At 39.2% G+C, this 25,861-nt stretch overlaps 1 protein-coding gene across 6 annotated transcripts in view; it reads left to right on the top strand.

The window, feature by feature from the left end:
* LOC134212215 (cGMP-dependent protein kinase, isozyme 2 forms cD4/T1/T3A/T3B-like) overlaps window positions 1-25,861 on the top strand; it is a 617,973-nt gene that overhangs the window by 264,340 nt on the left and 327,772 nt on the right. Inside the window, exon 1 of one of the 6 annotated variants that reach the window (XM_062689879.1) lies at window positions 4,283-4,431. The exons of 4 other annotated variants lie outside the window; for them this stretch is intronic. The gene's annotated coding sequence lies outside the window, so the exon portion shown is untranslated. Of the gene's footprint in view, window positions 1-4,282; window positions 4,454-25,861 lie in introns of those variants that run through there. One more of the 6 variants, XM_062689878.1, reaches the window with a different exon arrangement.

Raw genomic sequence — 25,861 nt, 5'->3', positions numbered from 1 at the left:
TAGGACATTTGGCCGAATAGGACGTTTGGCCAAATACGACATTTGGTCAAATCGGACGTTTGGTCGAATAGTATATTTGGCCGAAGAGGACGTTTGCCGAATAGGACATTTGTATTCTTTTTTGATTTTTTAAAATTCCTTTAGGAATTCATTTCGAATTCATTTGAAAATTTCTTCGGAAATACCTTAGAAACTTTCTCCAGGATATCCTTCAGAAATTCTCCGAAGATATGTATAATGATGGATCCATCCCGATGCTTTTGGTATTTTTTAAGTTCAGATTTAAAACAAGGTTTTGATTTACTGGCGTCCGAATTTTCGAATGACTGCCCGGAGAAATTCCTGGCAGAATTCCCGAAAGAATTCCTTCAGATGTTCCAGAAGGAATTCTTGTAGAAATCTTAGAATTTATATGAAAATTCCATTAGGAATTTGTTTGAAAATTCCATTGGAAATTCTTCTAATTATTTCTTAAGAAATTCCTTCAACAATTCCTCCAGAAAATCGTTTAGAAATTCGTGTCCCAAATCTCTTCAGGTTCTCTCTCTTCATTGTCATTACATCCCCCACTGAGACATTGCCACCTCACAGCTTAGTGTTCATTAAGCACAGTTATTAACTGCGAGGTTTCTAAGCCAAGTTACCATTTCTGCATTCGTATATCATGAGGCTAACACGATGATACTTTTATGCCCAGGGAAGTTGAGACAATTTCCAATCCGAAAATTGTCTAGACCGGCACCGGGAATCGAACCCAGCCACCCTCAGCATGGTCTTGCTTTATAGCCGTGCATCTTACCGCATGGCTTAGGAGGGCCCTCTTCAGGTTGTTCTTCGGAAATTCTTCCTGAAATAAATTTGGAAATGCCTCCAGGAATGTCTTTTAAAATTTCTACAGTAAACCCTCCAAAAAAATCGGGAACTCCTCCAGGAATAATTTCCAAAATTTTCTTTTGTGGTTCATTTGGATATTCCTGCAGTGATTCACTCGTAAAACATCCCGAAATGCCTTTGTAAATTTCTCCAGAAATTCCAATGTGTGATTCCTTCCAAAATTCATGCAGGAATTATTCGTTGAAAAAATTCATCCGGAAAATTATGAAAGAATGAAATAGTAAATCCTGAAGGAATTTTCTAAAGTTTCTAAAGAGTTTCTAACGGAAATTTCAAATGATTTTCTGAAGAAACTCCTTAAGGAATTTCTAAAGAATTATCGAATATATTCCCAAAATAATTTCCAAATAACATTTACGAAGGATTATTAAAAAAAATAAAGGATTCTTAAGAGATTCCTGAAAGAATGCGCAAAGAAAATTACGAAGGAATTTCAAATGGAAACTCCGAAGGTCTAAAGGAATTTCTGTAAGAATTGCTAAATAAATCCGAAGGAATAATCAAAGGAATACCTAAAAGAATTCACGAAAGAAATCTTGGAGGAAGTTCCGAAGAAATTCATGTGGGGAAATTTCGAAGGAATTTCAAGAGTTTCTTCCTAGAGCTTCCAAAGGCATTTCATAAAAAAGCACTGGCAGAGTTCTTAAAAATTTATTCCGAAAAAATTCCCAAAGGAATCTCCAAACATAATCCCAAAACTACTTCCGTAGGTGTTGTAGGTACTGAAAAAATTCCAAAAGAAGAATCTTTCGAAATTTTCTTATAATTCCATCTTTTATTTTTCGAAGGAATATAAGGAGGAATATCTAAAAAAAAATCTGGATTGCTCTGACATCCTATCAGTAACACCCACGAAAATGGTTCCATCGCCGGAAATTATTTTAGGAAAAATCCTTTAGAAATTTCTTCGGGAAATCCTTGGAAAGTCCAAATTATTTTCGAAAATACCTTGAGAAATTTCTTCGAAAATTCCTTCAGAAAATTCCTTGGAAATGCCTCCAAAGCGTTCTTCGAGACTACCTTTGAAAATTCTTTTAAGATTTTTTTCCGAAATTCCCGAAATTTCTTTATAAGAATTCTTTTTTTGAATTTCTTTATGAATGCCATTGGAAATTGCTTTAGAAATTCCTGCTGAAATTGAATCAGGAACTCTTTCAGTTTTTCTGATGATTTTCATCAGCAATTATTTCAGGATTTTCTCTAATAAATTCCTTCAGTAATACCTTTAGAAATTTCTTACGAAACTCTAGGAAGATATTCTTAGAATTCCTTCGAAACTCCTTTTAGTAATATCTTCATAATTTCACCCAGGAATTCTAGAGAAAATTAATAAAAAAAAAATCTGAAAATTTAGTAAGAAATTCCTTGAGGCTTTCAAATATTCCTTTAGATATTCTTTTGGAAATCAGTCAGAAATTAGTTCAAGAGTTCCGTTGGAAATTTTATCTAGAAATTTTATTAACATTTCCGTTAGGAACTCCTCCGAAAATTCCTTAAGGATTTTCTATTTATTATATTAATGAATTTCAGGAAAAAATCTCCCAAAAAATTTCCTGCTGCAGCAATTATAAAAGAAATTTTGTATGGTTCTACTAAAAGCAAGAGGAAGTTTCTAAGGAGTATCCGGATGAATATTTGAGTTAATGGCGTAATTTACATCGAAACGTAGGGTAAATAACATACTCGTTTTTCTAAATGAAGATTGAGAAGCCGTTTTTTTTACTAGAATACAAAAAAAAACAGTCGTCACACAAACAGTACGACATAATTTTCTAAATTATACCTGGCGAAAAAATTAATGATAATGGAAAAAATAATAATGGAAAAATAATAATAATAATGGAAAAAATTTCTTTCCTGGAATTGAAAGAAGTTATCGAAGAGAGAAATTTCAGAATGGATTATCAAACAAATTTTCAAAGCAAAACCTTAAATCTTTCTGAAAAATTTCGCAAAAGAATTGCTAGAATTATTTTCGAAGAAATTCTCACAGCAATTTACGAAGGAATTTTCAGTAGAATTTACAAAGAAATTCAAAGATCTATCCAAAAAAATCAGAATTTTTTTTTTTCAAAGCAAATTTGGAGGCCCATCGTACCTCAGCTTAGCTCCGCCAGTGCTGTTCGCATGATTCATTCTAAGCCACAGGGCCTCAATTATCTTGAAATTTTGAATTGAAGTAGTATCATTTATGCAGTTTTTGGTTTGTCCCATTTTTAATGAAATAGGGCATTTGTCTCGTTACTAATAAATTGCTCCTATATAAATAATATTCTGTAAGGAACGATTTTGGCTTTATCTTCGTCGTTTTTTATTTCTATCTCATATGCGTGCTCACTGCTGAAAAAATCTCTAAAAACAAAGAAAATGTGTACACCATTCCTTGTTTGTTATTGTTTTGATATGGGTACATGGAGCGATAATCATATGATTAATTATTATTGATTGATGAAAGTGGAAGTAAATGGAATAGTGAAGTCTTTTAACCCGGTGATCCTATGTTAGATTCGTCACAATTTTGAGTAAGTGCAGCTTAGGGTGTTTGGCATCAATCAACTTCAGCAAAAAACATTGCACCAAAACAGAAACCGAACACCATCCTACCTAGATGTCCCCGTGTGCACCGATCGAACCGGCTCAAACCACTCACTCACCAGCAGTTCGATGTTCATCACTCAGCGTGTGCGCGCCATTCATACCGCGGGTATATGCGTCGAGTGGTTCGAGTCCTCCCCGGTCTCGCTCTCTATCTTTGAAGTGGGATTCGCGATTGACGCCAATCGCGCGTTGTCGCCCGCGATTGATAGGTCCCCATCGGAAACCCGTTCGATCACTGACTGCCGTGACTCAACGAGAGTGAGTATCGACCATCCACTCGCAATATACATGCGCGCACGGACGACGACAACGACGACGTCGTCGGACGTTGGACGTCGCTGGGACAGACGGAACCTGCATCAAGATCTCCTTCTCTCGCGCGTCGTGACATAATTCAGGGTTTGCCTTTCTTAGACAGTGAAATGAACTGAAAGGCATTATATTCACTTTGAACAGAATTAAATTGGTTAGCACCAGAAAGTTCGTTGGGTAATATGACTTCGAAAATCAGTTGTCCGAGAGGAGTTTTAACCTTGAAGCGGAAAAGCCTTATCGTCAAATGGGGGATCACTCTGAGACGATACTTCTGCCTTCCTGTCGCCACGCCGCGCCGCTACCGATGTCTCCTCTATGGTACAGCGGCAATTGCAGCAGCAGCAGCAGCAGCAATGTTCAATTTTTGTGTTTTTCTTAATCTTGCTCTCCGTCCGCGGGCTGGTTGAGTTGGTTAACATCGACTACTCACCAACAGCTCAGTTCAAAACAAGGTTTCGTTCCGAGAACACACGCAATCCACTGGGTGCGTAGTCAGTCGGTTTGGTTGGTGCGAGCGGCGTACGTGTCCTACAAATCTGCGCATTCCTACTTGAGTCGTGTCGGATCCGTCGCGGTTTGTGCGAAATAAGAAGTGTAACAACTCAAGTGCTGAGTGATCAGATTGTAAGAGCCGTTTTTTGAAGAGGTAGATCATTTTGGCGTGAGTTGAGATGCAGCATGATGGATATCCTTTGTGGGGGCGTTAATCAACTGTGAACAAGTGAACTGGTGGTGAAGATTGTTTGATCCTTGGAACTAGTTCCAATGTGCGCGGCCAAGAGCGAAAACGGGTTCTTGATTGTGAAGCTGAGCACAAAGTTTGACACCATCCGCCAGAGCAGTATCGACGACGGCGCGTTCACTGGAGGCCAAGGTTAACCATTCTGAACAATGATCTTCAACCGCGCGCGCCGTTGTCATCAGGTTTAACGCAAACCTCCACAGTGCTGCAAACTCAGTAGTGTAGTGCGATTTTTTTTCTCCGCTCGATGCGTACACAAAGCTACTGTGTATGTGTCAACGGTAACGGCGCGCGGTCACAAAGTTTGTGTCCTCTACAACGGCAACAACAACAACTTCAGCCGAACACCCGCCGAGGCGAGTCGCTCGGAGGACCTGCTGGGAGGCTCGCCGTACCCCTTTACAAACTGGCATCTGAGAGATCGAACGCAAATGGACAGTTTTTGAACTCGAGTTTCCGACTCAATTAGTATCGATTTCGGCAGCTGGGTATTAAGGGTATCCAGTGTTTCGAATAGTTTCGTTCTGTTTGAAGCCAGGCTTAGCACATTTAGTTGTTTTTAATTAATTTACTTCATTCAAGATTTGCATAATTTGCATTTAAGATAAATACCAAAGTAGCTAAGTACAGCAACAAGTTATGGTGCTGTGCATCTCATGTTTTGTGCCGTAATTAATTACGTAAGGGCTTAGAAGTATATCATTGTCTTGTGCTCCACATGAACAAAAAAAATTGTAATTAAAAAATTTTACATAGGAGAAAGAGAGTGGAGGAAAACTTGAAAAAATCCCTCACATAATATATGTGCGGCCTCCTTAGCTAAGGCGTAAAGCTCTGTCGTCGCTTACAGATTTGTGTTCATTCAAGGGCCCCCTTCCGGCCAAATCTGGCCTATAACTATTCATACATTAACATACTATGTGAACTATACCTACCTTGAAAAAAATGTGTAGCCCCCGTGAATTTTCCCTAATATGAATTTCAAAACGAACATCCCATACCACATGCCACTATTGAAGCCAGTGCACATCGGAATGGAACCCGGCATTTGTCTTGTAAATTCAAACCAATGCAGTGCAATAATTAGTGCTCTGCTCACCCATATTTGTTGTCGCCTTTCCGGTACTGGTCTTTTCCGCTCATGTGTGGAAGAAAATGTATACGGCAGCAGCAAAGGTGGTGCAACGCTGCCGCCGAGCCGTGCTGGCAGGGATCCAGTTTGCAAATTGACGCTCCTGTCCTAATGACATTCGACAGGCATGATTTGTTGTTTTCGCTGGGATGCGATTTGAGCAGATTTGTTTCGTTCTTCAATGTGTTCAAATGTCTAAAGGTGGACGTCACGTCGCGTCGTCATCAGGCCTGGTATTTGATAACAAGGTACTGTCAAGACCAGTAACCTTTCGTGGGCATACAGAAAAAGTTAATGTGTCGTTTTTGATGACAGGTGTGGTTTTCCTTCATCAATTCCCCAATTGAATATTGAAATACGCCAACTACAAAAGGCGTTTCGAAGATTCGTTGTTCATTTACAACATAGTTAAGCTATTGATCATCAATTGAAATCCTTTTGCATCAAACTATGAAATCTCGCCCTGAGAATCATAGGGGCGTATTGATGTATTGATCGAGTTCTGTTAATTGTTTTTTTTTTATTTCGTTAATAACTCATTTGTTTCAAAAGCCAAACCTTTAAATCTTGGGTAAACTATCGCGATTCACTAAATTAATAGAAAGAAAACATCGACGAAGAGAAATCGATCAATGCAGTTACGCCCCTATCATTCTAAGCCCGAGAAATGTGAACAACAACGACGTTCTGTTTGAAAGGTAGGATGGGTGTCTCTCATGCCAGTCAGCCTAAATTCAATACCAATTGGGGCCGTTGATTTTATGTTACGAGAAAGTAAAACCGAAGGTCCCATTTGTTAAGTTCGATATGACGGATGCAGATATTTGCAAATGGTTCAATGGGTACGGATATATAGAGTCCAGAATTGCGACCAGTCTTTTTGATATCTGTAACTGACAAAGGAAAATAGAAAGAAGTTAAAATAAAATCAAGTCTGAACCGGAAATGGAATCCCTTCCGGAAAAAAAACCTATTTTTACCCTAGACAAGGAAATATGTCAGAACATATCTAAATAATACTTTGAAGGGAGTCAACGCACTTTCAGCGCAACAATGCAATGAAGACGCTAATTAACGATATGGGTCAAAGATTAGGTGGAATCAAAATGCCAGACAAATTTAGTAAATCTAAGCTGCGGAGTAGATAAGATAAAATGTTTTTTTTTTGTTCGACCAAGCTTATCACACATTTATTTGCAGTTGATTGTCGATTATAAATACCGTCAATGTTTATCGTCTGAAAACAAACAATGCAGCTCGGTATTATGTCATCGTTGGTTTGCTGAATTTCACTTGGTAACTGAAATTCCGTCACACGGTGTCAATTCTTTGTTACCGATGGTTGGAATTTGACCAGGAAATGTTGTACATTGATGTCGCTTTTTTACGCAGGATGTTTTTGTTTTTTTTTTTAACTAGTTTTATTTGCTAATTATCTAATACATGCATTCATCTCTTGTTCCGTGTTTTCTTAGCACTATCATCCTTTTTTGCTATGTTACATTTTTATTTATTATTAATACATTTCAATTGCCTCTGGCAGTTAGGATATTTCCTCTGGTAAAATTGAACCATGTAGGAATTACAATGTTTTCAACTTAATCTTAACCTAATTTATACTAAGGGTACAAGGAGCTTATCGTTGCAATAGAAGATTGCAACAATTTTGGCTAAAATTGGAAATTATTTTGTTTGACATTTGTTGCAATGTCTTAATATTAGAAATTCAATGAAGTTCATTGGTACTATACCATGTAGGCAACTGCAGAATCATTTTCAAAATTTTATTTTGAATCCTTTGCAGTGCCTCTTTTCTGGTATTGCAACAACTAGTCCATATTGGCACAGCATACAAGACGGCTGGTCTAATAATTTGTTGGTAAATAAACAGTTTGTTTTTAAGACAAAGTTTTGATTTTCTGTTTATAAGCGTATATAGACACTTAATATATTTGTCAATGTGATTTTTAAAAGTTAATATTTGATCTAGCAGAAGTCCTGAATATTTCGTTTCTTACTTACTTACTTATGGATCCTGTACACCTCCGGTGGTGCAAAGGGCTGACTTGAAAACTTTCCATCCTGAGCGTTGTCCAGCTATCGCTTTAACCTGTTGCCAGGTTAGATTTCGGTCGACTTCTTTTATTTCTTTATTGAGGCTTCGCCGCCATGAGCCTCTGGGTCTGCCTCTGCTGCGATGTCCCGCTGGGTTCCAGACTAATGCTTGTTTACAGATTTCGTTTCCGCCCCTACGTAGAGTGTGGCCGACCCAGCCCCACTTCCGATCCGGAATTTCTGTTGCTTTCGGCCTCTGGTGACAACGACGATGGATCTCGTTGTTTGAGATCCAGTTGTGAGGTCACCAGGCCCGAATTATATACCGCAGGCATCTGTTGATGAACACCGGCAGCCGTTGAGTGTTCTCCACTGAGACACACCATGTTTCGCTAGCGTATAACAGCACAGATTTCACGTTAGAGTTGAAAATTCGTATTTTGGTGCGTTCACTTATCTGCCTGTTTTTCCAGATATTTCTTGAACTCGCAAAGACAACCCTTGCTTTCTTGATCCGTGCGCCTATGTTGATCTTGGTACCGCCGTCTGACGCCATTTGGCTACCAAGATATTGGAAGCTTTCAACATTCTCCACTGGTTGCCATGAGGCCGATGATTTTCTCAGGAACCCCCTTGCGTCTCAGAGTGCCCCACATATTCTCGTGGTTGAGACGGTCGAATGATTTTTCGTAGTCAATGAATACCAAGTAAAGGGACTATTGGACCTACCCCAGAATGATATGGAGCGTGACAATGTGATACACACAGGATCTTCCGGCACGGAATCCGGCCTGCTGCCGCCGGAGAGTCACATCGATATTTTGCTCCGCTAGACCAATTAATTGGAACCCCATTCATAGTGACAATATGTCTGCTAGAAGGTTTCAAATAAGAAGCTCTCGGCTTATGTGGGAAAACTATAAGCTGAGTTTTGGAAGCATTCGGGGAACTTTTCGGTTTTTGGAAGTAAGTGGAGAAAATATCCAAACTTTTTTGTAATTTACTACAAATGACCTTTGGCTGAGAAGCCCGTGTCTTCTGCAAACAAAGATTTTTTATGGTTTTTGGTGGTAAATTAGGTAAGTCAGAAGTAAAAATCTGGGTGGTGCGGATAGAATCGATTTGGTTGTCAAACTGAAGCCAAAAGTTTCTATTGTGCCAGAGCCAAACATTGGAGATTGTGGTTATGTACGTTTCAGATCTTATATTGAGAAGTATTGTTATTATTTGGGAAAAATATAAAAATAATCTTAGTTTGAGTTTTGTATTCTTTGTAACAAATATTTTCACATTATATTTCGATTGGAAAACTAGTAGGAATGCAATTAAAAAGCACTCGTTACAAAATTTCACGACTGGAGCAGGAATGTATGTAAACCACCATAAAGTCACGTAGAGTCTCGCGGATTTGAGCGTCCTCATGCAGGATGGAAAGAGGAATTCGAAGAGCGGGAAATTTTTGACAGCTAAGTAACTGCAAAATAATTTTGCTTATGGGAGTGATTTCAAACTACCCCTCTACTCGCTTGAGAGCAGAAAAGCGGCTCTATCCGCAGCACCCAGGTAGAAATGATTTACAATATGGGCCCCAGTATGCTGCCTTGGGGGACACCAGCCCTTACAGGTAATCTATCAGATTTGGAATTCTGATAGTTTACCTGCAGTGAGCGATCTGATAAATAATTTTGGATCAGTTTAATGATGTACAGAGAAAAATTAAAATTCATCAATTTTACAATCAAACCTTCATGCCAAACACTGTCAAACGCTTGCTCTAAATCAAGAAAGGCAACGCCAGTCGAATATCCTTCAGATTTGTTGAGCCGAATTAAATTTGTAACTCTTAATAACTGATCGGTGGTTGAATGCCCATGGCGAAAACCAAATTGCTCATCAGCAAAAATAAAATTGTCATTAATATGAACCATCTATTTAAAATAATCTTTTTAAACAGTTTGCTTATTGAAGAAAGCAAACTGATTGGGCGATAACTAAAAGCCTCAGCTGGATTTTTGTCCGGCTTCAAAATTGGAACAACTTTGGCGTTTTTCCATTCATCTGGAAAGTATGCCAATTGAAAACATTTGTTAAATAAATTACCTGTCATAAGACGAGTTTGAACAATCCCATTGAATTCCACCACTTAATTGTATCCTGACAGATACGTATTTCGACCTCAACAGTAAGGCCGTCTTCAGTGTCTTGTACTTGACTCGACTTAAGTCGATAATGAAAATCTGTCAGGATACAATTAAGTGGTGGAATTCAATGGGATTGTTTAAACTCGTCTTATGACAGGTGAAAACATTCCACTAAAAAGCTCAAAATAATTTTCTTATAAATAAATTAACCAAAAAGGACAAAGAGCTCTCAGGAAGTTTTTTTGATAAGTATGTTTCATTTATTTAGTTAACATCTAAACAGATAACACTGAATCAACAATTTGACGCCACAATACACGGTTCGAGGCCGCATCTCTCTATCCTCGGATACGCCCCACGCTCGCCAAGTCGTTCTGCACCTGGTCTGCCCATCTCGTTCGTTGCGCTCCACGTCGTCTCGTACCTGCCGCATCGGAAGCGAACACCATCTTTGCAGGGTTGCTGTCCGGCATTCTTGCAACATGTCCTGCCCATCGTACCCTTCCGGCTTTAGCTACCTTCTGGATACTGGGTTCGCCGTAGAGTTGGGCGAGCTCATGGTTCATTCTTCGCCGCCACACACCGTCTTCTTGCACACCGCCAAAGATGGTCCTAAGCACCCGTCTCTCGAATACTCCGAGTGCTTGCAAGTCCTCCTCGAGCATTGTCCATGTTTCATGTCCGTAGAGGACAACCGGTCTTATAAGCGTCTTGTACATGACACATTTGGTGCGGAGGCGAATCTTTTTCGACCGCAGTTTCTTCTGGAGCCCGTAGTAGGCCCGACTTCCACTGATGATGCGCCTCCGTATTTCACGACTAACGTTGTTGTCAGCCGTTAGCAAGGATCCGAGGTAGACGAATTCCTCGACCACCTCGAAGGTATCCCCGTCTATCGTAACACTGCTTCCCAGGCGGGCCCTGTCGCGCTCTGTTCCGCCCACAAGCATGTACTTTGTCTTTGACGCATTCACCACCAGTCCAACTTTTGTTGCTTCACGTTTCAGGCGTGTGTACAGTTCTGCCACCTTTGCAAATGTTCGGCCGACAATGTCCATGTCAGCCGCGAAGCAAATAAATTGACTGGATCTGTTGAAAATCGTACCCCGGCTGTTACACCCGGCTCTCCGCATGACACCTTCTAGCGCAATGTTGAACAACAGGCACGAAAGTCCATCACCTTGTCTTAGTCCCCGGCGCGATTCGAACGAACTGGAGTGTTCGCCCGAAATCTTCACACAGTTTTGCACACCATCCACCGTTGCTTTGATCAGTCTGGTAAGCTTCCCAGGGAAGCTGTTCTCGTCCATAATTTTCCATAGCTCTTCGCGGTCTATACTGTCGTATGCCGCCTTGAAATCAACGAACAGATGGTGCGTTGGGTTCGGTATTCACGGCATTTTTGAAGGATTTGCCGTACAGTAAAGATCTGGTCCGTTGTCGAGCGGCCGTCAACGAAGCCGGCTTGATAACTTCCCACGAACTCGTTCACTAATGGTGACAGACGACGGAAGATGATCTGGGATATCACTTTGTAGGCGGCATTAAGGATGGTGATCGCTCGAAAGTTCTCACACTCCAGTTTGTCGCCTTTCGTGTAGATGGGGCATATAACCCCTTCCTTCCACTCCTCCGGTAGCTGTTCGGTTTCCCAGATTCTGACTATCAGTTTGTGCAGGCAAGTGGCCAGCTTTTCCGGGCCCATCTTGATGAGCTCAGCTCCGATACCATCCTTACCAGCTGCTTTATTGGTCTTTAGCTGTTGAATGGCATCCTTAACTTCCCTCAAGGTGGGGGTTGGTTGGCTTCCATCGTCCGCTGAACTGACGTAGTCATCTCCTCCGCTGCCTTGACTTTCACTGCCTGTACTCTCCGCGCCATTCAGATGTTCCTCGTAGTGCTGCTTCCACCTTTCGATCACCACGTTCGTCCGTCAAGATTCTCCCATCCTTATCCCGGCACATTTCGGCTCGCGGCACGAAGCCTTTGCGGGATGCGTTGAGCTTCTGATAGAACTTGCGTGTATCTTGAGAACGGCACAGCTGTTCCATCTCCTCGCACTCCGCTTCTTCCAGGCAGCGATTCTTCACCTGAAAAAGGAGGGTCTGCTGTCTCCGCTTCCGTCTATAACGTTCCACGTTCTGCCGGGTACCTTGCTGCAGCGCGACCGCCCGCGCGGCGTCCTTCTCCTCCAGAATCTGTCTGCACTCTTCGTCGAACCAATCGTTCCGTCGACTTCGACCCATATACCCGACGTTGTTCTCCGCTGCGTCGTTAATGGCTGCTTTGACTGTATTCCAGCAGTCCTCAAGAGGGGCCCCATCGAGCTCACCCTCTTCCGGCAACGCTGCCTCGAAATTCTGCGCGTATGCAGTGGTGACATCAGGTTGCTTCAGTCGCTCTAGATCGTACCGCGGCGGTCGTCGGTACCGAACATTGTTGATGACGGATAGTTTTGGGCGCAGTTTAACCATCACCAGATAGTGGTCAGAGTCGATGTTAGCGCCACGATATGTCCTGACGTCGATAATGTCGGAGAAGTGCCGTCCATCAATCAGAACGTGGTCGATTTGTGATTCTGTCTGCAGTGGTGATCTGCAGGTGTACCGATACGGGAGGCTGTGTTGGAAGTAGGTGCTACGAATGGCCATATTCTTGGAGGCGGCGAAATCAATTAGTCGTAGGCCGTTTTCGTTCGTCAGCCGGTGAGCGCTGAACTTTCGAATAGTCGGTCTAAACTCCTCCTCTTGGCCAACCTGAGCGTTCAAATCTCCTATGATGATTTTGACGTCGTGGCTTGGGCAGCTGTCGTACTCACGTTCCAGCTGCGCGTAGAATGCGTCCTTATCATCATCAGTGCTTCCGGAGTGTGGGCTATGGACGTTGATTATGCTGAAGTTGAAGAACCGGCCTTTGATCCTCAACCTGCACATTCTTTCATTGATCGGCCACCACCCGATCACGCGCCTTTTGCATATCTCCCATCACTATGAAAGCTGTTCCCAGCTCGTGTGTGTTGCCGCAGCTCTGGTAGATGGTATGATTATCTCTAAACGTTCGCACCATTGATCCCTTCCAACAAACCTCCTGCAGCACTACGATGCCGAATCCACGGTCTTTGAGCACATTGGCGAGTATGCGTGTGCTCCCGATGAAGTTGAGAGATTTGCAGTTCCACGAACCAAGTTTTCAATCGCAAGTTCCTTTTCGTCGCAGTGGTCTTCGCCGATGGTTCCGGTCCGTACTCTCTTGAAGATTGTTCGTTGCTTATGTTTTCTTAAAGGCTGGCTTGCAGGGCCTGACATCAAACCCCCTAAATTTCCGGAGGACCATTCCTCCTTATTCCCGGTGGATCATAGTGCACAGTTTCACTTAGAGTCTCTCGCTGGCACTCGGACGATGATCAGCCGCCCCTAACATGGAGAACAGACGCTGTGGTGAGCCGACCCTCACATGGAGAACAGATGCTCAGTAAGATTTGCACCTTCGGAGCATACGACACCCTGTCAGCATACGACCATAGTTCCCAACGGGGTTGAATATCCGATCTTCCCTAAGGTTGCTCCTATCCCCGCCAGCACCACGGGGAGGTAGGGATAGGAGTTGCTGTAAGAGGCTAAGGAACGCGAGATGGGGTCTATTTTATTCCTTCAGGTACGCGAAGTACCAATGGTACGCTTTACCCAGCATTAGCCGTTGATAAGTATGTATTTTCTTATTTTCTAGTAATAGATCTCACTTCATCCAAATTAGTTTCCAACGAAGGATCAAAAACATTCTCTTGATTGAGATGTCTTCGAAGCTCCGTGTAACCTGATCCTCAATTGGACTAGTGAATCCTAGACTAAAATTATGGGCACTCTCGAACTGCTGAGCAAGTTTTTGAGCCTTTTCGCCATTTGTTGATAAAATTTTAAATTTTAAGCGCTTGAATTGACTTTTGAGGTTTTTTAAGAATTTTTGTTAATTTCCAAACGGATTTCGAACTGGGAACCAACTTCGAGACATTATTCTCAAAGTTGGTATTTCTCAGAATAGCGAAACGTTTTCTAAGTCCATTTTGCAAATCTCGCCAAATGACTTTCATCGCGGGATCGTGAGTTCTTTGGTATTGCCTTTGCCTCACATTTTTAAGACGGATGAGTAGCTGAAGATCGCCGTCAATAATAATGGAGTTGAATTTAATTTCACATTTAGGAATTGTAATGCCTCTGTCTCCGATAAATAAATCCCAATCAGCTCTATGATAAATAAGAGCTACATAGCTGACTTGAATCCGTTAAAACTATATCAATTGTCGAATGATTTCGACTGAAAGAAATACAAGTTGGTCCACTGGGATATTGAATAGTATAATATACTGCGGACCAATTTTCAAATAAAATTTTACCGTTGGAATTGCTCTGAGCATTATTCCATGAACGGTGTTAAGCATTGAAGTCACCAATTATGAAATTTTTTGAGTTGTTGCGAGTTAGACTTTGAAAATCAGCTCTCAACAAGATCCTTTGCCGTCCATTGTACTGGAAATGCAAGTAGGCAGCAATAAAAGAAAATTATCCAAAATTTGTTTCAACAGAAGCTCCCAAAGTTTCAAAAAATTTGGTTTCAAAAGAAGAATATAATTTATGCTTGATTGAAGACGAAGAAAGACGGATGAAGAGGAAGGCCGAGAGAAGAAGAAGGAAAGAAGTGAAGTGGTGAAGTGCTGCCAGGAAGAGGGACCCCAACGACAGGTTAGCAAGGCTTAAGAAAGTGAAAACAAAGATCAATATGGTCAATATAAGTTCTGTGATTTTCCCCGCATTTTGACTGCGAGAGTTCCCTGCCCGTGAGTTGCAGGCATGTCTTTCTCTATCCATGCTAGTGTGGTGTGTGTTGGCCGCTGCAAGTAGTTGACAAGGTTTGAGATCGCGGACACAACTTCCCTCATCGGCATTTTCTCGTCGGCATCATCGGATCTCATAGGTATTTTTTTATGGAGAGAGAGAGAGAGAGAGAGAGAGAGAGAGAGAGAGAGAGAGAGAGAGAGAGAGAGAGAGAGAGAGAGAGAGAGAGAGAGAGAGAGAGAGAGAGAGAGAGAGAGAGAGAGAGAGAGAGAGCAATTTCACTTTATTTGATTGGTTTAATCACTGTTATTTAATATGGGTTACCAAAATGTAAGGTGGTATGTTTTGTCAAGAACTATTTCCTACTATGAAAAGCAGAACTCAATCAATCCAACTAAATATATTTATCACCCCTGTAAAACTGAAAGTCAGCCTTGACCTTAGCCCTTATTATTTTCATGACAACTTGATGCAAATTGTTCTCAGTGGAATGCAGAGTTTAAATAATACTTTTCACAAAAAGTTGAGTCATAAGGATTTGATGGACCAATGCACCATGCGTCCCCATATGCTTGTATGCCAATATGCTGATCATGTTTCAACCTATTGTCATAAAACATAATTAATCTCTAAAAGTGATGAAATTACAAACCTGGCGCTCTCGACAAAGTTTTTCAAGTGAACTTTTGATACAACTTTTTTTGCAATGACGTTTTTTATTGTTAGTTTTCCACCTGTAGCATCCATATGAGTGTTATAATGGATTTTATTCAACTCCTTTGAGTGCTATAATGATAATAAAGAACTCATTTCATAGATCAAGTAAGTCATTTTATTACTTCAACACGAGCTGTAAAACCAAGAATTATGATTTGGAGATACCAAAAAAAGTTTAAGAGAAACTAGGAAGAGAAACCTAGGAAAATGTTGTTCAAACAAACAATTGATTGGGTTAAAAAAAATCAACACGATCAGAAATTGCTCTAAATAACTATTCTGCAATCAGCCCAGAATTTCATAATTTGATTAGAAAAAGCCGTAAATATTTCCAAGCAAGGCCGAATATATTTAGATGATTACACTTCGTTTCAAATTCCATGTAAATTAGTTAAAATTGCTTTGACTACCATCCAGGTATGATATTGTTCCACAAGAATGTCCAACGCTTATTTCCAACATAATGTCAAACCACTCGGTTTGGCATTGGCATTAAAATTGGTTGTGTCATTACCATTGATTAGACTCATTCTCTTTTTTTTCTGTTGTTGTCCATGTGGAGCCAAACTTTGTTCCACGGCCTAATTAATGAATCACGTTTGCCGTCGCACACGCCTAAATGAATGGAACTGGGTGAGCTTGTACTTCTCCACCCAAACACGGTTATAAAACTTACACCGAGAGATAGCGTGGCTTCCCGCTGCGCAACATTCAGAACCGGAACGTTCCTGCATAAATTAGGTCTATAGAGCTGAAGCTGAAGCTTGTCACCGTCCGCGCGCTACTCGCGGCTCAGCGTTAGATAACGCTGCGTTCCTTTCCTAAGGACTACCACAACACGAACCGCAACCGACGCAGAGAACCATGAGTTGCAGGTTGTTTGCTGTTTCGTTCACCTAATTTCCTTGAATTTTGATTAATCGCGTTTTAATTTTGTCTAGGAGTGCGCTTGAGCTACGATGCATACAAACAAGATGGATCATCGGTTCTTGTAGTTGTGCGATCGATGCTCGGGCAACTGAAGAATGAGCGACCGCCGAAGTTTGAGTCGCTCGACTGATGACTTCGTGGATTCGTTGCGGTTGATCACGGTCGGTAGTGGTTAGAACTCACGCATGTTGTTTACGTTCGGAGTCGACCACGACGACCCACACGCCGCAAACTTGAATGGATTTGCACATGACTGATTAACACTGGTTTGACCGGCAAGCGAGCGGTGGTTGGTCGCACTCGATTTGCATAAAGGTGAATGTGTTATGCGACAGAGTGTCTACTGCTTGCTAACGCCAGCCGAGTCGCATGCAGCGTTTGCTTTCGAGGAACGAGGAAACTCTGAGCAAATTTGCTTGAGCAGATACTTGATCGCAACCGGAACCGGTTCGGAGATTGATGTCGATCCGATAGTAACGGACAAACATTAAGTTTCTAAATAGGATTGATGAGTAAATATCTATGATTGATTGATTGAATGAGAATTTTACCAATCCTTGTCGTAATCCATGCAACATAAGTGCAATAAGTAAACGACATAAGTTGTTGCTCTCTATAAAATATGTAAATGTTAATTTTTACTAATCAGTTTTGTCCCGAATTAAATGAAACCATGATCATTCAAAACGACGGCTATAACAAAAATTGTCGTATTTTCAGTAACTCGTTATCTGAGAACCTCCCCAAAAGCAAAGTAAGTTCATTGACATCAACACAATCGCAAGTTATCCAAACCATCCCATCAACAGCTCATGAATCTAAACTACCACATAATACTCTATCATTTCTCGTCAGAGTCGGCTCATTTATTACGATATTATTCCTCTAAGACGCCTCGCAAACCTAGCTTGGGAAATTGCCAAAATTACACAGCGCCTGGGTGCTAAACCAGAAACGAGTCTATTTTCACTTTCATCCAAATGGTGTTGATGGTGCAGATTTGTTTGTTCTGTTTATTTGGACTCGGTGCGGTACCACGCACATCCCTCATTATGAACGCAGTTCATTTGAATGAAAATGCGAATTCCTTGCAATCCTCAATTGGGCACGCTAATTAATGACGTGTCTTTTCTTTCTCGCCGGTAAATTGGTCTCGAGAAGCGTTCATATGATTCAAACAAAATTTTCAGGAATCTCAAACATTGTGGGACGTAATTGATGGGACTACCCTTTGAATGCGAAACGTAAATTATTATTACTAACACCAATCAATGGCGAAAAATAGGTACTACAAATCAGTGCCGCCATGCCGCTCTTGACGGAATCGTTCTTGTTTATATTTTCTTCTTGTAAACGTATAATTCGACAGTGTTCGGACAGCTGGCTGACATCTGACAAATACCTAGCAACATGTTCAGTTTGGTTGATATTTCAGAATAACATTAAATGTTCCCATTCTTTCGGAATTATTAAAATTTGTACAGATTGATTAGTGATTAAATATTTATGTGGTATTGACGCTTTGAAGTTTGTGTGAAAAAAAAATCAATAAAACTTTCGGAAAGAATGGCTTTTTTGAAAAAAAAAAATGAATATCTCCCGGATTGATTCTTGAATAAATTGGTGGAGAAAATACTGCGGTGTAGTTTCAGGATATTTTTTTTGCTTCCTGTTAACCCTTTCCTTCCCGTAGAGCTCCACAGAGCATTAGTGATTAATCATAGATTTAATCATGATTAATGAATAATGGGTTATTTAATCATTATTCATTAATCATAATTATGCAAAAAATATGATTTAATCATTGATCACTAATCGTTATTCATAGAATTTTACATGTAGTCATTAATCACAAATCATGTTCATAATTGTTTTGAATTTATTCATTAATCATCAATTTTAATCATTGCATACATCGCTTTTATTCATTAATCTTTAATCATAATCATGTAATGTTTATACCTTTTAATAACCCAATTTGGAAGAAAGGTTGCTTGGTTATTGATCACTATGCAACCCATTTCAATTTGGTTATTCATAATCATTAATCATTAATCATATCGATCGTTAATCATTAATCATGCACATATTGTGGCAACATTTAATCACGATCGGTAATCGTTTATCATACTCCAAACGTTTCATTCATTAATCATAATCGTTAATCATTGTTAAAAAATATTGTAATCGTTAATCATAATCATTAACCATTGTCAAAAATTTATAAATCATTAATCATAATCTTTAATCATAGAGTTCAATGACTTAATCATAACCAATTTAATCATTCACTGGAAGCTTTATTCATTAACGCTGCTCCATCAAATTTTGCACAACTTTATGGTTTCATTAGACTGCAAATATAATCAATTTTGAGTAAAAATAGTGAAACATTTGAAAACAATCAAGTCACTATTGATTTACAATAAAAACATTTTTTTTCGTTTTCCACTAATCTTAGCTATGCCAAAAAACTTTTGTTCTTGCAGTTTCCTTCATATTGAAATCATTGGAAAAAATCGAAGGAACGCTATCCATAATGTCTTCCATTCCCATTCAAAATAATTTATTGCAATGTATAGACATTGCAAGGTATCCTAAATAACCTGGAGTAGAGGAGACTGGGGAGACTTGGTCCCTTTTCTCATTCCCGATGTATCACTTGCAAAAACAATTATACCTACGCGGTTTTCGCACAGACCTTCCAAGAAACATATAATTTAGCTTTAATAATATGTGAAACTCTGTAAATTGCTATTGATACACAATAAATCCAAGAACTTGGATTGATTGAAGTAGAAAGTTGTTTTCTGATTTTTTGAATATATTTCCTCCAAAGTACGCAGATTTTTCAACTTGCTGTGCGTATTCATGAACGATTATAGTTATAGAATTCGACAGCACATGCAATCTTAGCATTCGGAGGGATTTGATCCCCTTTCTATGATATCTATTCGATAAATATGTTTTCGAGGAAAACCTATGATAAATTAGCAGTCTAGTCCAGTCTAGTCTACACAGCTTTTAGTCTAGTGCGCTAGCTTATACACTGATGAACAAAATGATTCGTATGAATTCATACAGATTACTATGAAAACATGACGAATACTTATGTCCATCAATGTACATACAAGCCAACACGGAAAAAAATTCCGTGGTAAAAATACTATTTTGTAGATTACGCTCTGTTTTTAAAACTACCATGGAATTTCAGAAAATTTAACCATGGTTTCAGAGCAATTCACCACTGTTTCAGTTCATATGACAACACTCCGTGTGGGCTACAGTTGATTTTTACTGCACGCATGGTAAAATCAAACAGGTTTGTTATCTGCTGAAATTCGTCGGTGAATATTCTAAAAATAACCCTCGGAATGGTAGAGGAACTGGAAAAATAGAATCAACGCTGGTGACGAGAAACAAGCAAAAAACATCAAAAGTGGATAAAAATTTAAATCATTAACTTACCGCTCTCGATTATACATTAAAAAACAGAAAAACTGCGTTGAAAAAAAAGTTCACATATGACACATCAATCTAAGAAAACGTTATTGACACCACTTCTGAGCAGTTGAAAAGAATATTCGAACATACATGACTTATTTTTAAAACATACTTTATTTTTGTATGATCTGACGAAGACCATATGATTTTCTTTGATTACCTAATATACCTATTCAATATTTTTCTAAGAAGGAAGAATGTTCACTAATCCAAAATTTTGGGAAAACCAGTAATACTCAGGAAAAACTCCCAAAAATTTTATAAAGTCAACTGGTAAATAATAAGCAACACATGCTGTATAGAAGATTCTGTCACCTATATACATCTGATTATGGTCATATTTGAGTAAATCTAACCAAATCAGACTTAACTATGCTGTTATGGTTAATTTATCGAAAAATTATCATCGAACTATTTGGTCCCCAGATAATCGAGTTTCGTTTATTGAGGTTGAAATCATTATTATTTAGTTCATGAATACCGTGGTTCCCATCGCAACACACTTATTTTTCTACGCCGAAATCTCAGCATTTTTTGTTTCTTTTCCCGAGGAGGATACCGCCGAGTTTCAGATTCATGTAAAAATGAAATATTGTTAGTATAAAGTAAGGCAAGTATTTTGGTTCTCGAATAGAGTAACAGTGACACATAGAATGTCTGCTTTATCAACAAAGTTGAAATGCTGATCATGTTCACTCCATTGAAAGACAGTGGTCATATTACGACAACCATGATGCTTCCAAGATCTCTCTGTGTGGCTGATACAGTTATGGTACCAAAACTGATTAATCAAGACATATATATTAAATACTAGCCAGTGTTGTGCTGAATCATTATCAGACAATGATTGCAATTTTCATGTGAAAACAGTTGGCGAGTTGTCGCCGGCGACAACTTCTCAAATTTTGTACTAAAACGATAATTAACACAGAATTTTCATTCAAACATTAATCTTTACTAATATCAGCTAATTGTCAACAGTCCCGTTATATCTTCTATTTGGCGTTATGATTTCATGGTTTTAAGGAAAAAGAATTCAAAGTGTAACGGTAAATGCTTCAAATCCAGATACGATTTTCACACGATTCTTAATCGCTGGCAAATTTTTATCACTTGATAATTTAAAAGTAAAATCGCGGGCGAGTTTGATCATCCTCGATTTTTTGAAAATTTGATTACTAGCCATATGTACCTACCCGGCTTTGCTCGAGACTGAAAAGAAAATTATGCAACTCAAATGTCCAATGCTGTAGCACGAAACCACGTATTGAGCTATCTCTATATATAAAAATGAGTTTTCATTTTCTTTGAGGCAATATAACTCAGGAACGGATGGACCGATTTGAAAGATTCTCTCATTAATTGAATCGTTTTGAAATCAGCTGTGTTTGTACATATTAAAAGCTGATCGTTTTGACGGGAAAGTAGGAAAATTTTCAGAATGCAACAGATTTATGAGTTCTAAAGATAGCAATCAAGCTCGAGCTGAAATCTAGAGTGTGACGCTGTAGGTGATCAACTAAAAGATGGACAGGTAGAAAAAACAACCCAAGGCGTCGGGCAGGTCTAGTTTTTTTATACACTTCTATGACCCTTCTACCTTTTCAATAAACTTCTTTCAAAAATAGAGAATATGTGTACCAAATTTAAAGGGGCCCCCTTAGCCGTGCGGTAAGACGCGCGGCTACAAAGCAAGACCATGCTGAGGGTGGCTGGGTTCGATTCCCGGTGTCGGTCTAGGCAATTTTCGGATTGGAAATTGTCTCGACTTCCCTGGGCATAAAAGTATCATCGTGCTAGCCTCATGATATACAAATGCAAAAATGGTAACCTGGCTTAGAAACCTCGCAGTTAATAACTGTGGAAGTGCTTAATGAACACTAAGCTGCGAGGCGGCTCTGTCCCAGTTTGGGGATGTAATGCCAATAAGAAGAAGAAGAAGAAGAAGAAGAAGAAGAAGAAGAAGTGTACCAAATTTGGCTGAAATTGGTCCAGGGGGTTAGAAGTTACACTGAATTGCTCGTTTTGTAAAGACAACCCCTCCACCCTTACCATCATCCTTTTCCCAATGACCATCCCAGCTTTTTTGTATTCTCCTCCTAAGGTTAGATAATGTGTGTACCAAATTTGGTGAATATCGGTCCAGGGGTTCAGAATTTACTATAAATCGCCCGTTTTCTGAATTATACCCTTCCCTCCAGCCCCTCTCCCTTTCCCAAATTACCCACCCATATGATCGTCTTCTCATAGTGAATATGTGTACAAAACTTGGTTGAAATCGGTACTGGGAGTAGAAAGTTACACAGATTTATTCGTTTTCTAAACAAAACCCCTCCCACCACTTCTCCACCTTTTCCAAATAACCACCCCACCCCCTTTGTTAACTTCCTCTGAGGATATAGAAAATGTGTACCAACTTTGCTTTAAATCGGCCAAGTGGTACAGAAGTAGTTAGCGAACGTACATACATACATAGATTGGTTTTCATATAGATACTAGCTGTATGTACCCGGTCTTGTCCGGGATTACCAATTTTATTTCACAGCAGTTGGAATTGCCAATTTGATTTTGCGAAAACCAGTTGGTAAATGGGGTTATCGTGTTTTGTCCTTGATACTTCCTCAGTTAATAAGAAGATTGGTAAAAGAACATCCAATTATTGAAAGAAGGTCCCGAACAGTTAGCCATAACCAAATTTTATCACAGTTATATCAATATGTGTTACGAATAACAATACTTGTAATAATTTTGTTATAAGTTCTATGTCAAAGATGGAGGAAAAAAAACTTCATGATCGTCATAACATGATTATAACATAATGTGTTATGTTTGTTTACATTGTTATTGTTTGCCTACATTTTTGGTAGATAGGAATTGGAAAAATTGAAGGTACCACCTTCAGTATAGCTTGAACCTTTATTAAACGTTGAACCAGCTGAACAAAGTTAATTGCCTACATCATAATAAATACATATAATAGCCCTGTTTGTCTGTCCTGTGACTAGCCAACAAGACGCGCGCAACACGCGGGGAAATTCTCAAAAAAATAAAATATTTTACAATTAAATTCTTTTTTACTATCAGATGCAGAAAACAAAACCAGTGACAACCTTAGACAACCAGACACAGCATTTGATGAAAGTAATCACAGACAACAGAAGTTGAAAATTTTGATTTTTTGAAAAAAAAAACTTTGAAAAAAACACGTCCACAAATAAACAAGTTAGTGATAAACATAATCTTTTCAATAACATTATTTGTTATAATATAAGCTATTTTCACCACTTCTTATGTAACACAAAGAGTTATATTTTTGTCAATTAATAACATATTTAATAATATTTTTGTTAAAACTAGAAGAGATTTTGTTACAATTTTTGTTATTTCAACTACTAATGGTACTTGTTTTATAACAACCGCTGTTATAAAAAAAATGCTGTAACTGAATAACAAGTTCTGATATAAATCTGTTACTATCTGCTGGTCGGGGTAGATATCACTTTTAAAAACATTAATTCTGGCAAATAAATTCTTGATATTGATTTTAGGAAATGATACTACCAAGAAAAAGATGTTTACCGAAACTTTTATATTCGGAACAGTGTCATTTTCGAGGAATTGTTATTTCCGGGGAAATGTCATTTTCGAGAAATTGTTTTATTCGGGGGATTCTCATATTTGGGGAAATATTATTTCGAGAAATTGTCATTTTCGGGGAAACATACTTACTTTATATTCGGGGCAATGTCACATTCAAAACTGATTGTTATCATTTTCGGGGGAATTTCATATTCGCGGATTTTCTTTTTGAGGAATGGCATATTCGAGCAATTGTCATTTTCGGAAATGCCATTTCCGGAGAAATGTTTTCAAGGATATGATACTTACGGAAAATGTGATTCTCGGGGATATGTTATTTCTGGGAAAATGTTTATTTTTTGGAAATTTTTCAATTAAAAGAAGTGGTTTGGGTTTCCAGGGAATTTTACTATCTCAAATAACCTAACTAAAGAATTAGAAATTTGAAGTATGTCGAACGTCCGATAAGCCTATCGTACATTATGCCTTACGTTTTATACGCCTGACGTTTTGTTGCTTAATCTAGCGGACCTTACTCATTCTCTACACCTCCTCATTTCCGTTAAACTCCTTCTATAATCACCTGCTTAGGCTAAAGGATATATGTCCCAATTTTTCAAGATATCGGTCAAGATTAAGAAGTTTTCTAAATAATATAACCCACGCCCCGTAACCACCTCCCGCTTTTTCCAATGACCCCCCAACTTCTCTATAATCGTCCCATTCGGATTGAGAGTAAGTGTACCAAATTTAGTTCAGAATTTTGCGTTTAACAGGTATGTAAAAACGTTCGTTTCATTAACATGTGTTCCACCCTCCTTTCTCTTTGGACTCTCCCATCTATTATATAATCGTCTTACGACCAGGGTAGAAATATTTCACAGTCAATACAGTGAAAAACATGGATCTCAGTATAATCTGCAGTCGCCTTCATCGCCGCCGTGGTGAGTGCGACTGGGTGCAGCCGAAAAATCACTTCCAACACCGACAGTTCAATTTCGCATTCAGCCACTCACAAGTCGCTCTGACAAACTGCTCAGTTCGCGCCGTACCGTATGACTGTGAGTGGCCCATTTAAACGCGTGGTGAATTTTTTCAATTTGGTGGGTGAATGTGTACATTTTGCTGTGGTAAATTTCATCTTCGCGGCGCAGTGGGTGATGTGAGTTCTGTTGTTTACTTTTCTGCCTCTCCGGGAATGTGAGGTTGATTTCAAAGCAGGAAGAAAATAAAAACATGATATAAAAAAACATCACCTTCATCCAGTGCTGCCGAAAATTTACAACCCTGCTTACGACAGAGAATAAGTGTTCCAAATTTGGTGGAAATCGGTTGAGCGGCTCAAAATTTACAAAAAATCGTTAACTAAACAATCCCCCCTCATTCTTCCCCTTTTTCCTAAATACTCTCTCTACCCCTTAGTTATCTTCCCCTGGGGATAGAGACTGTGCATTAAAAATCTGATTGTAATCGGACCTGGGGGTTAAAAGTTACCCTGATTTTCTCGTTTTCTAAAGAGTTCCTTTCCTAACACCAAATATGGTATATTAACAATATAGTCCACTTCGTGAATCCTCATATATTAGGCAACAGACAGCACATTCACACCATCTTGTGTCACAAAAGGTAACTAACGCCTAAAAACGAAAGCCAAGGGGTGCGATAGTTAACAAAAATTACACTTATTTTACAATTTTCCAAAATATGAATTACATTTTTCAAAAGTTAATTTTCAAACTCAAATATCAAAATGGCGTCATGGGATGATTTCTAGCATATTATTTCGACATGTTATATTGCATATTGCATCATACGTTTCAGCACCCCTCGGAATGTCTCTTTACTACATTGCTTGCCTTTTGTGACACCGCGGCGCTACTGTGTTGTCTCTATAATCAGCCAGAGTGGACTATATTGGTAATAGAGTATATTTGCTAACACCCTCTCCCTTATTACAATGCAATGACCCTCCCTACCCTTTTGTCATCTTAACCTGGGAATAAAGAATGTGCGTTGCACATTTGGTTGAAATCGGATCTAGGGGTTAAACGTTACACTGATTTTATTGTATGCTAATGAGTTCCCAATCTCTCTTAGAATCTTCCCCTCTTTTTTCCAATGACCCTCCCATCCTCTTTGTTAACTTCCTCTGAAGGTAGTGAATGTTTGTTCCAAATTTGATTGAAATCGGTCAAGTAGTTCAGAAGTAGTTAGCGAACATACATGCATACATAGATTGGTTTTTATGTATACAGAAAATAGATATATGGATATAGATATCTTTGTTGTTTTTAAAACTAATTATAAAATAATAGAATGAAAAGTTTGCAACAACCATGCTGGAAATAAAAAAAATTGTCCCACCCTAGTGTGTAAATAAGCAGATCATCAGATCAAAATGTATCGCATTCGGTGATATAAAATT

The sequence above is a fragment of the Armigeres subalbatus genome, chromosome 2 (genome assembly GCF_024139115.2).
Source record: "Armigeres subalbatus isolate Guangzhou_Male chromosome 2, GZ_Asu_2, whole genome shotgun sequence".
Taxonomy (NCBI): Eukaryota; Metazoa; Arthropoda; class Insecta; order Diptera; family Culicidae; genus Armigeres; species Armigeres subalbatus.
Note: the sequence above shows the minus strand (reverse complement) of the source record. Positions and strands in the feature narration are given on the sequence as shown.